This window comes from Vollenhovia emeryi, unplaced genomic scaffold (assembly GCF_000949405.1).
Source record: "Vollenhovia emeryi isolate VEMERY1.0 unplaced genomic scaffold, V.emery_V1.0 DF939168.1, whole genome shotgun sequence".
Taxonomy (NCBI): Eukaryota; Metazoa; Arthropoda; class Insecta; order Hymenoptera; family Formicidae; genus Vollenhovia; species Vollenhovia emeryi.
The window spans coordinates 1,486,356-1,499,476 of NW_011967198.1; positions in this window are offsets into that span (position 1 = coordinate 1,486,356).

Sequence of the window (13,121 nt, forward strand, 5' to 3'; positions counted from 1 at the left end):
ACTTTGCATTAATTGATAAAACTGATAATTTATTCTTAGAAATTGATTTTGGAAAATTTGATTAAATGAGTTTTATCGTCTTAATATGCAAACTGATTCTCAAACAATTCCAAATTTTTTAATCAATTTTCAAAATACAATTCTATTAATTTTTTAAGAAAGATTGAATAGAGAAATAGGAAAGAATGGAATTTAAAAATAAAAAAATTCTGTTATAATTTCTATTTCTAAAAATTTATGGTTTTTAAAAATCTAATTACTTTAAAATATTATTTTTATGGAACTAAATTTCTAAGATAAATTTATAGTTTATCAAAATCTAACTAAGAAAAATTTATTTTATAAAAAGTTATAAATTTAGTCACTAAATTCGGAAATATTTTTCCGGAGCAATCTATATAGTTTAAAATGACGAAATTATTGAAGTAATTTGTAATATATTAAATAAATTATAATACAAATTTTTCATAAATTTATTCATAAAATTGTTTATTTAATTCAAAACTCAAAGATTATATGCAATATTTGGAATTAACTTTAATATGTTAAGATTATAAAATACAAAATTATTTTTGTAGTATAAAGTTATGTATAAAATTAGAATTACTTGAGAAGATTATATAAATTATTTTGATAATATACAAAATTATTTCTAAAACTAAATCGCGGATTACTTCCATCGAACATTATTTAAATAATCATATCAGCAGTAAACAAACAAATAAGCTTATTAAACTTACCAAATAAATAAACCCCGCGCCGTCGTCATATTTGCAAAAGGAAATAAATCTTCATAAAACTCGACACCGCGCAAAGTAAAGGAACATGAGAGGGGAGAATGTTTAGGGAGGATGAAGAAGAGACGGACAAAGATAGACAAACGGCTAATTTCTCGATGAATAATGAATTGCGATTATTTAATAGATAACAACGCAAACCCACACAGACACAAAGGAACAGATCTATACACACGTATATGTACACATATATAGTTAAGTAATTATTATTCTGTAATTAAGTGAGCAAGCAAAGTATAAAAAACAAAGTATAAAAAGCAAAAAAAGTAACCTATAATACGGCGTAAGTGACGTTTCATTATATATATATATGCATATGTGTATATTATATACACACATACATAAATATAGAGTGTCCCTTATTTATGGATCTAGAAATAGACAAAAAGTCTTTTGTCTATTGAGTGACTTCTGCTTTCCAAAAGATTTGTTCATAACGGATTTACTGAATCTACTTACTATGAAGAAAAAGTAAAGGAAAATGAAAAGAGAATTAAGAGTGTTATGAGCAAAAAGAAGAATTTAAGAAAAAATTATAAAACAAATTAAGAAATAAAAATGTGAAAATTATGAATAGGCAGTGAAAGGAGATTTTTCCAAATTTATTAGACTTTTCTAAACAATTTATTTGTTATTATAAAGAAGTGACACAGACTGTGTGAACTGCCGAATGTGCAATAGAATAATTAAAGTAGAAATTGAAGAAATAGGTGACACTCTAATACACACACGTTCGAAGAGTACAAATTCCACAAATCCTTCATTGGGTGTTCTGGGGGGCTATTATCATCTTTTTATGTGACGCGTTTTTTCACGATCTTGGACTATTCCCAGATTATGCGTGAATAATCTACAAAAAGTGAACAATGTAGATTGTAGATTTGAAACCGATACAATTTCGCCAAGATCAAATTTTGATGCTAAAATGATTATATTTTGACGTGAAATAATATCATGACATTTTTCTCCATTTTGACAAGATAATACCTTTGAGAATAATTTTCTTATTTTATTTACGTTAGAAAATAAAGTTGCTTAAGATATTACAAGGAAATTGTTGAAGAATATTATGTTATTTCAATATAAATATGAAACATTATAAAAGATTTAGCGTAACGAGATTGTAGCGAGTTTCAATTTTTAATCCAAAATGATATTAAGAAATGCGATACGTTTTCGACTTAAAGGACAAACTGAAAGGTCCTTGTAAAATTGGTATTGAACGATAATTTAATGAATGGACTGATTACTAAATATAACGGATGATCTCTGAAGACCGTTAATTTGTAAGTTGGAGATGAATGTTTCTGATGAGCATATTGTGGAAAATAATCCGTTGCAGAAATATGTATCGTCGGTTAACCCTTTAACTTTGTCTCGTACACGTGGTACGCAAAATAGCCAGAAAGTCTGTCGTTGAAATACAGAGGCGGTTTGTAGAGCAGCCAAAATGAAGTGTTTCTTTTTCTACAGTGCACTTTTTAATAGAAAATTTTTTTCATAAAATGAGAAATAGAAAATTTAATTGTTTCAACTTTTAAGAACTGTTTTTAGGCTGGATGATGATCGATATTAATAAAATGCACCAAAATTTCTGCAATTTGCAAAAAGAATACGAAACTTACAAATGTTAAACATTTAAATTTAACAAATATGACAATCGCGATCTGTTTAAGAAACACGTTTTGCGATTTCGTGAAAGAATCTATAATACGAAAATCGATATTAGATTCTCTGTATATATATACAGGAAGCGCATACACATATATTCTTTAATATTTTGATTCTATTTGTACTATTTTCTTCTTTAGTTCAGTTCTGATTTATTATTTTTTTACGTTTCTATACGCGTTTCTCTTTTTCGTTTTATTTAGTTTACTGTCAACATTTATTGTCTTCATATTATTGACACAGTATTATACTATTAATGTAATATAGTAAACCTTGATTGATGAGACGAAAATTCTAGTGATATTTAGTATTAAATATTGAAATCTTTGACGAGACAGTTGAAATCTGGGAACTTTATTAGCATAGAATTATATCTGAAAATTATCTAAAAAATTAAGAGATATGTATTTTGTATTACATTTAAATTTAAAAAATTTTTCAATATTATAAAAATAATTTTATTTTTTCATTTATTATATTTCTTTATTTTACACAGTATTATATATAATAAATAAATATTTTAAAATATAAAATATATTAATTAAGGAGAATTGAACACACATTCTGAAATTAGATTCCAATATCTTAGAATGACAGTTTTAATCGAAAATCGATTTAATTAAATATTATGGAATCCAGGGATCTAAAAAACGGGATCGAAAATCTCAAATATAATAAAAATATATATTACAAAAGTTTTTTATTATTTAATATTAGATACTTCTTGAATTTACTTAAATATAATTTTAATTCTAATCTTCAATTTAGAGACTTTTTGAATTTTCGAAGAAAATGAGAATAAACATTAAGCATTAAATTAAACGTAAAAATTTTGCGAAGTATTAAATACGCAAATCGATTTAATCGAATATTATGAGGAAACGTTAAAAATAATTTCCAAAGATTGCAAGTAAAAACACTAAAAACGAATTTCATTAATTTCATGGACGCTTAACTTTTTGAAGCTAAATGTATAATAAGTTAAAGGGTTAACTGTTGGGGATAGTAGTTGGATTAATAGACGAAGGACGTAAGAAATACACAAATACACTTTTACAAAAAAGAAACGAAACAGCAGCCAACGAAAGAAAGACAGATGTTAGGAAGTGAAACTGTGAAGATGATTAAGATTTACCAGGTCAAATCCCGCCGAGAAAAAGCGACCAAGCCGAGTGAAATATTTTCAGCGAGGCACACCGCGATTTTTAATATTGAATCGAATATTGATTGTTGTATCAACAATCGCCTATAGCTATATTGCAATCATATTGGTTGTTGCACGAATCTATCGCGGTGAATACAGCACAATTATAAATGGGCGGGCTTTGACCGCGGTAATGTGCATGATCCTGCGCCTGTCTTTCTACTAATTACACAATTTTTATTTTTATTTCTTTTAGATTGCAAACTCACCTAGCTTTATATTGAAACTCTTATCTCTATTTTAACAAAAAATCTACAAAATTTTTTTCTAAAAATTTAATTTTGTATTATTAGATTTAACTCCTAAGTATTAAAAATATTTGTGTATCAATATTAATCTATACGGGATAATTTACTTTATTAATTTGAATTTATTACTTTGTTTAAAAAAAAGTGACGTTGGCTGTCGTTTATCTTATCACTGATTATCAATTAATACACGAAAAGAACTCGAAATAGAAGTGACACCGTTGATCTTCGTACGCCAGAACAAGAATAAAATTTTGAATAAAATAATCGCGCGCAGGACAAACCAAGGAACCACTAAGAACCAACAAAAATCTAACGACTACAAAAAACTACTAGGAAACAAAAAAGTGGAAAAATAAATAATAAACAAATAAGCACAAAAGTAAGCGAGACCTCTGCGTAGAGATCTAAATGAGCAAACTTTATCAATTAAGTAATAACTACGGAATTTTTTAAAGAATCTTCCATTTCTGAAATGCACAATATATGGGTCACATTAATTTTAACCCTTTTTAATGGCCAATGGAGTAAGAATTGAAAATAAAGGGATTTTACAATAATTAATTCTTTAAATTTTTAAACATATGAAATCATTAATTTTTCAAAAATTCTTATATTAATTCATTATTAATATCGTTAATTGTATTGAATACATTATTCGCCAATTAGAGAACACATTTTTTTAAATAAGTCTTTTCAACATCTAATATTTTTTCAAACAAACTTTATGTGACTTTTAAACATACTTAATTAGTTTTGACGATTCTGGTATATTAATCCAGAACTTGTACTACGATAAAAACAATCATGACTTTATACTGGAACCTTTAAATCATTATTACGGCCTTTTGGGTTAAAAGGATCAAATTGCATTTATTATATGATTTTGCAAAAAAAATTCAAAGAAGAAAATATTGAAAAATTATGTCCGATGGAAAAAAAAGTGCATACATTTATAAGGAACCTTTACATAATATGCAAGGGATTGTAAAAGAATCATAATCGGTAAATTGAACATATTGGTTTTCTTTGAATTTGTAAAAAAAATCTTATCTAATTTCAAGAAATAACCAAAAAAATTTGTTTTCTAGAATGATGAATTGGAACGACGATTATCGGGAGTCGTAACAATTAAAATGAATAGCTATTTCAGGACGAATGATTAAGAAGCTAATCTAAAAATAAAAACGCCATAGAAATAGCTTTTAAAATTTCAATGTTTTTGATTTTTAAAGATTACGAAAAATTCTTAGAAGATGTATTAAGTTGATGCAAAACGATTGGGGAAAAGGGGAAAGATTGAGTTTGTCGTGTTTATTAAAAAGTCGAAAGTAAAATAAAATTATAGGTACATAATAATTTTTGACAATTTTTAGAAACAGAAGCTCTTATTAATGTCACAATGAGTTTTTCCCTTTCTATCGCCATTTAAAAAAATACAAATCGGTAATCTTATTTAAACGAAACATATTAAAGAAAACTACCCTTTGCATCAACTCAATAAATATCAATTATAATCAGGTAAATTTCGAAAAATAATTTTTTTTAAGTAGCTTTAAAATAACAATAAATATTTTCCAAATTTGAGCAGAGTCGAGTTTTCTTTTTCGTTTTGCTTCGTTACTTTACAGTACGGCTGTTTTATACTAGATATTCCGACATATTTGCATAATTTTGCTGTACGCAATTTTCCAAGTAATTATTTACATTATACTTGTTTTCACATCTATTATCATTTCTAAAGACAAGCTGTCCTAGTTCTTTTTTTCGCGCGTAGAATGCATACTCTGTGTATATATATTTTATTAAAAATTACAAGGGAGATGCATATTAGTCTAAATAATAATACTTCCTCAAATTATCAACGCAAGCGGGTGTATCATAAATTTTAATCCTGATTAAGAATAAGCAAAAAAATAGATACACTAATAGAATATTTAAAACACCTTGAAACTATTTCGTAACCAGAAAAATTAAGAATTCGGTTTTGACCAAATAAATTCTTGTCAGCTCTTCTTAAATCGTTTATGTATTATTAGAGCAAACAACATTATTCATATATTGTGATTTGCTAATATCTATAATCTCACTTATTTTTGAAACATATATTTAATTAAGCATATAGATCTTTTCTGTATTATGAGTATGAAAAGGAAAGATGTAAAAGAGAAAAAGGGTGGAGAGAGATGAGGATGCAGAAAGAGAAAACAGAAAGAAAGGTAGCGAAAAGAAGAAAGAGAGAAGAAAGATAAGTGAATGAATGGTTTGTAGAAAAAGAGCATATATATACAGATATATATTGTATATGTATGTATGTATATATTTGGTCTGAGAAATATTTATTTATTCTTTCTTCCATCGAAAAAAATTACCAATACTAAAAGTGAAAGAAAAAAGGGGATTGAAAGAATGACAAGAAAAACAGAGAAAGAGAGTGAGAAAAGAAAATGAGGAGAAAATGGAAAAAAGAAGAAAAGGCAAAATTAGGTGAAGACGTGAACAATTGAAGGAAGATCACCAGGCAATAAAACATGATACGATATTGAAGTTGACAAAACGAACGACGAAAATGCGTTAATTTAAGTCGCTAGGTCGCTAGGTTAAAATTGTATTTATATGAATAACAAATTATATATATATTATTATTGATACGATATGTTCGAATATTAAATTTTGTATTAATCATTAAAAACTTGATTGTCATTAATTAATAGATTAAAACTTAATTGCATAATTCGATGGTTGCGCTGATACCTAAGAAACTAAATTCGTGGAAATTATTATGTATAAATCTGGAATACGCATAAAGTAATTGACGGATAAAAAAGTAATTCGATTGACAATAAAAATGATTATTTGTATTAATTAATATTAAAATGTATTAACAGAGGTTATTATTATTCGTGAAAGTTAAAAATGTAATGCAAAGAGTGGAACTGGACGGATAACGAAGTAATTCGACCGATTTAATCGACAATAACAATGTTTATTTATATTAATTAATATTAAAATCTATTGTCGAAACTTTAGCGAGCAGTATCTTATGATATCGAAATCGTCTACCAATCAATATTAATTAAAACCACCATCTATTTTGCAATATTGTTAACAAATGATATTGTACATACATATGTACGTATATGATTAATAGCCGATTAATAATCGATTTCAATATTGTAATGTATTGTTCAATGATCAGATTTAATATTAATTAATATTATAACCGATTACTGATCAGCGATCAGTACAACACTAGTTATTATCAACATCAATCAATATCAGTCAATAATGGAACATTCGTGGTTGTATGTTGCCTGCTATTTCTGATGATTGTTGGATCTTTCCGGGGAAGTTTCACATTATTGCTTTTTTTTATAAAGACGTTAACATCGAGAAGGTCTTCGGGTGCAGGATAAAATTTACAAAAGGAGTCCCTTAAGTAACGCTTGCTTGAGATTGAGGAAAACAGAGAAGAGAGACCGAGAATAAAAAATACAAATAGTAATGAAAACAAAAAATGGGTGTTATTTTTAGATGTCTGTTAGATTATCAGAAATCAGAAAACCTAAAGGATTAAAAAAAGATGCTTAAGCAGAAAAAGGAATAAAAAAAGAAGAAACTACTATTAATACTACTACTATTACTACTACTACTATAACTATTACTACTATCGCTGCTATTACTACAACTACTACTACTATACTACTACTACAGTACTCGTAATAAGAATTTAAAGGACGTAGATAAAACTTAGTTGATGCGATTTTTAGCGGGAATGCGAATTAGATTTAAATTTAATTTTCGATTAATCGAATAAGAGTTTTTATTTTAACTCGAAAGTTTAATTAGGATTTAATCCCGATTAACGCGGTCTCGAGTTGAATATGAATTTAATTCCGATAACATACGAATTAAATTCGAGTTTAATCTCGATTAATACGAAATCTCGAATTAAATTCCAATTTTACTTCGGGATTATGAGAATTACATTTGAATTTAATTTTTATTAAGATCCTTTTGGAGTGTCACTTGGGGACACCTTTTTCATCGTTCGACGTTTTGTCGCTTTACTTGTTTAGATGATTAAAAGGAGACGGAGGATACGCACTGAAGAAACGAGTGTGAAGGTAGATCTTTTTTTTTATAAATCCTGTTAGAGAGGCCGAGATCGGCTAGTCGCATCTCGAAGATCGTCCTCCTCTAAGGTGTTCCCCTGTTTTTTGAACACCCTTCAAAGAAAGAGCTATCAACGGTAGAAACTCTACAAGGTTTCATCATTTATTAGCACCTTTAAAGTTGAGTATCCGAGAAGCTCATTTTCAGTCACTTATAATGATAAGCTATTGGTGTCTCAACTTTTTCGAGCGGTGGTTATATAATACTTATATAATTGAGTGTTTATATATGTAATACCCTGAAGTACATCTGAAAGTGATGTACTCGTAAAAGATGGACTAAAAAATTACATATAAGTTAGGGAGAAGTAAAGAGAGCTATCGGTGTATCAACATTTTTGGGCGCAATAGTTGTGCTCTGTATGTTGAAGTGATGTCTTTATAAAAGAACAGATACAAAGTAAGTTAGGAGCTACTTAAAAAGAAGCGAGGTGTGAAGACAGGAAAATAGGGAGAGAAAAGGTATGCATGAGAGAGAGGGGAGGAAAGAGAGGAAGGACGAGAGAGTGGGATGAGGAATGCGAATTTTGCGTGGCAAGACTCCTTCAGACGAAAAGTGCGGTCCTTTTCTCGGTCGTTGTTGAGCCACGCGAGTCTTACGCGAGAAGATGAAGGTTCTCATCCAATCTCTCATCCTCTCTATGTGTTACAACATACAATACAAAGACGACGGGAGGATGATCTTCGAGCAAATAGACACAATAAAGGCGAAAAGTCGAGAAGAGGGATAATAGTATGAGGGCGATGATAATAATGGAGGGTGATAAACGAAGGGAGGTGGAGATAATAATGGTGGCGAATGTGTCCTCGCTAGAGCGAGAGACTCGATGTTGCGAAGTCCCGTCGATTTTTGCGCAGCAACTTCCGGTTCTCGAGATTCAAAGGTTCTCGGACTTTGATGATTGAAGGATCCGAGAATCTCCAACGTGGAAGAAGATAAAAGACTAAGATTAAAAGACGAGCGTGCGCAAACTTTATCGTCCTTGTGTAGAAACTAACTTGTAAAGTTCGGGTTTCATCTAGGATCCAGGATTTTTTTTTAATCAAGGATTAAGAAATCTAATGATATTGCGAATGCAAAAATTGAGAATCCTGAATCCGAAGGTTTCACAACTCCGAACTCGGCAATCGAGAAACTTGACGGTCTAAATAGCTCGAAAGAAACCTCTATGGGTTTCAATTTCGACCCTTTTTGGGGACCCTCAAGAGTCCAAAAGCCTTGAATGCACAATAGGACGATAGGAGAGTTATCAGGTGGAAACTCAAAGATCCATGAATTAGCCTATAAAGAAATTCTGAGTAGCCCTTTAAAGTAGCTTCTCAAGAATCCAAAAGTATGCATTCCGAGTGAGGGAACTGTCTCAGTACTCTAAGGAGTAATACTAAAGAATCAAGAACATAGGAACCATGGAGATTTAGAGTATAAAACGATGGAGGTGTCTCGGAGGACTTGGAGATCCAGAGCCTTCGTAGTTGTACGCAAAAGTCGGCGGGCATATTGTTAATATACACGATCCAAAACAGAGAAGTAAATAAATCGACGACGAAATCACTTTAATAAGCAGGCTAGTAACAGAGCAAAAGTTTAAAAAAAAAATAAAAAAGAGACGAATTGTAATAAGTAGGATGAAGCGAAGTAACTGAAGTAACTGTGGTTTGGGCTAACTATATACTCGTCGGTTATTTTCCTTAGCTCGGATTAATGACAGTTTTAACAGTGTCATGTCGTCCAGTGATACTTGTCGAGTGCTTGTCTAAAAATCGAAAGTTTGCATCTCAAAGTGTGCCCATCAGTTCTAAATAGAGTGAAGTGGGGTAATTGTGCAATCGACGCCAAAATAACTAAAATATTCTTGTCTTCTAATCTCTATTAATGAAAAGATTACTGGTAGATCGAAGGATTTTTTTCGCTTCTTTAAATTACAAAGAAAGTACAATTTCATAATTGCGTTTAATAATAACGAAGAGATAAAATTGGTTAAAAGAAAAGAGTAAAATGGACCTATCGAAAATAATTATGAAATATTGAAGATACAAATGCGCAAATATTAAATGCGTAATATTGTAATTCATTAAAGGAAGGTCAAACGCGTATTTTGAACAACTCGGCAGACACATGTCGCTTCATAATTTACTTTACTTAAACTTTAATCCAATTCAAATAACTTGATTTAGCCTAGACTTAATTTTTCTGTAAGTACGAGAAAACAAAATTCTGAATGTGCGTGTGCGTGTATGTGAGAGTGAGTGAGTGAGTGAGTGAGGGAGAGAGAGAGAGAAGGGGGGGAGAGAGAGAGAGATATGCACAAGTAATCCATTTCACTTTACACGAATCGCGAACAATCGGAGTCGAATGAAAGAGTGAATGAGAGAATGAACGCGGGAGAGAAGTAAGGAGATACAAAGAGAGAGATTTGAAAGAAACAGATGAATATAACGTTATAAAGTACTATTTAAAGGAATGCGAGTGTGTGAATGTACGGTGATGAGATATATCTAAGACCTGCGAGAAAGAGAGAGAGTGAGAAAGACATTTTGAATTTTATGAAAAAAAATCGGAGGCTAAATGAAGCGAGGTAAAATCATCAAAGTGCAACGCAACGGTCGCAAAATGTGAAGTTTGAGACGAGACGAATATCGAGAGCGATGCAAAATGTTTGCGTTCCGACCGCTAGAGACTGTAAAATCTGAACGGGAAGAAAATTCAATCGACGAAAGCAGAGAGGAAAGAGGAGATATTCTCACGCGGACGAATGCTTGAACATTTTGCAACGCGATTGATTGTGTGCGAATTTTGCGCAATGATTCCGAAATGAGGAAAGTGCGGTTGGCAATTTGAAGGTTGACGACTCGAATTAGGGAAGCATTTCTGTCAATTCGTCGATACTGTCGCGATATTCGATGATCGATGGTAATTAATGCTTAAGGCGGGGATGGATGCGCGGGAGGGATTAGATTGAGTCTTGCGCGATTTATTACGGTTAAAATACTGATTGGTTGATTGTCGTTGAGCGAGGTGAGACGACTGTTGAAGAAGAAGAAGAAGAAGAAGAAGACGAAGAGAAGGAAGGAAGGGCAACCATCACTTATTATATATTATTGTACATATTTACCTGTAATTGCTATTCGTATCGCAGAGGTTTCTGTTCTCTCAAGATCATTTTCTCGATGATTCAGCGGAAAAAAAATGACAAAAAAAATGTGAATAAAGTTAGATTTGTGTATTACTGAACCAGCCCCTCTTATCAACACCGTAGAATAAGGAAAAAGATTAGTGATAACAAGACGAATATTTGTCGAAAGTTGGAAAATATTCGAGAAGAATCGTTGAAGAATTATTCGATCGTCGTGTGAAATGTCGCGCGTAAAATTGAGGGTTTAATTCTGTTGACATGAAATTTTGGCAATCAAACAGATACGCGTGCAGTAGAGTAAAATATCAACCAAAAATAAAATATAAGATAATAAATTCACGCACCGAACAATTATAAAACCGCAACACGACAATTATTGAGGTTAATGAATTGATAATTAAATACGAAGGTGATGTTTTGCAAAATGTAGAGGAAAGTCCTCTATTATGAGATAGGATTCTGATGTGAGATAGTAGGTTTTCAACGTCCAAATTCACAAATTTTTTTCTCGCAGCTATTACACGATCTAATAATGAATTTTCCACTAAACAGGTTTTGCCTCAAGGGCAATAAACTCATGGTGGAATCAACAGATGATGCCTATTTAACAGAAACCCCGCTATCTCATATTACGAGCCTATCTCATAATAGGGGACTTTCCTCTATGTGTACATACGCCATCTGCAAGAAAAATATTAATGATTTGAACAAAATTGCATCGAGGGTTCATTTAACATCAGTAGATTCATGACGCAAAAACTCGTCAAGTTCAAAGCGTAACCATTCAGCCAACAAGATAGGAATGACCTTAAATATCAGGTAAGGTTAATGCCAATTTCTTAATACATTTCTTCGCGATAAAAACAATGTATTGAAAAGTCAGATCGATAACGTTCCACGGTAAAACAAATTCATTTAACCTCGAAAATGTTTGAAAATGTTCCAAGTAACATCTTAAAATGTCAAAAATTTTCTCTCTGGAAGCTAGTTTATTCTGTCTTATATTTTGTACCATGCTTCTTTAGAGAAATATAGAGCTAAAATTTTATTGTTGGATTGTTCAATTCTTGCCGCGAATGTTAATCGGAGAAACTAACGTTAACCTACGAGGACTTTTAAGAAGTCACATTTAAGTTTCGGTTATTTCATAATACGCCAGTTTGCGTTGGCTAATAGCGTAACATTTCGGAAAAAGTAATGCGTACATTCGAATACGATTCGTTAGACAAAGACGCATTCGAGGTGAGGCCAGAAGTCACCAATGACGCCAATTGAATCATCTCCCAATCGAGGATAGAAAACAAATCAGATGTCGTCTGCGTTCTGGAGGTCAATTCTGTATCTTACGATATAGTGGAAATGCTAAAAGTGAGCGACTTGGTCTCTTTTTAAAGGGACGGTTAGAATGAGACAAAGCTATTCGCTTTTAGCATTTTCGCTGTAGTGTAAGATACAGAATTGACCCCCTGAAAGAAATCGAGAGGAAGCAACCTCCTTTCGCCGGTAAGCGAACGCACTTTCGTATCCTAGAGACCCTCTAATCAGAGTCTGGCCCACAGAATAATAGAAGTCTGTGGTCTGGCCATATCACCGATAAGGTTAGTATCCGCCATTTTTCGTCAAATTCCTGCGAGAGAGATATACAGGGTGAGTCTTTCCATATCCGACAAAATTTTTGAGAAGGTAGAACGGATCGAGATGAATGGAAAAGTCCTGTACCATTTTGCAATTTTCGTAATAGTTAACGAGTAATTAATTATTAAAAATCATTGTCTTAGGCCGGCCTACCGCCCAATTCAAGCGCGTGGCAAGATGTGACCGCCCGGCGATCGATATTGCTATGCGCACATCTCGCGCGCCACGCGTTAGAATTGGGCGGTAGGCCGGCCTAA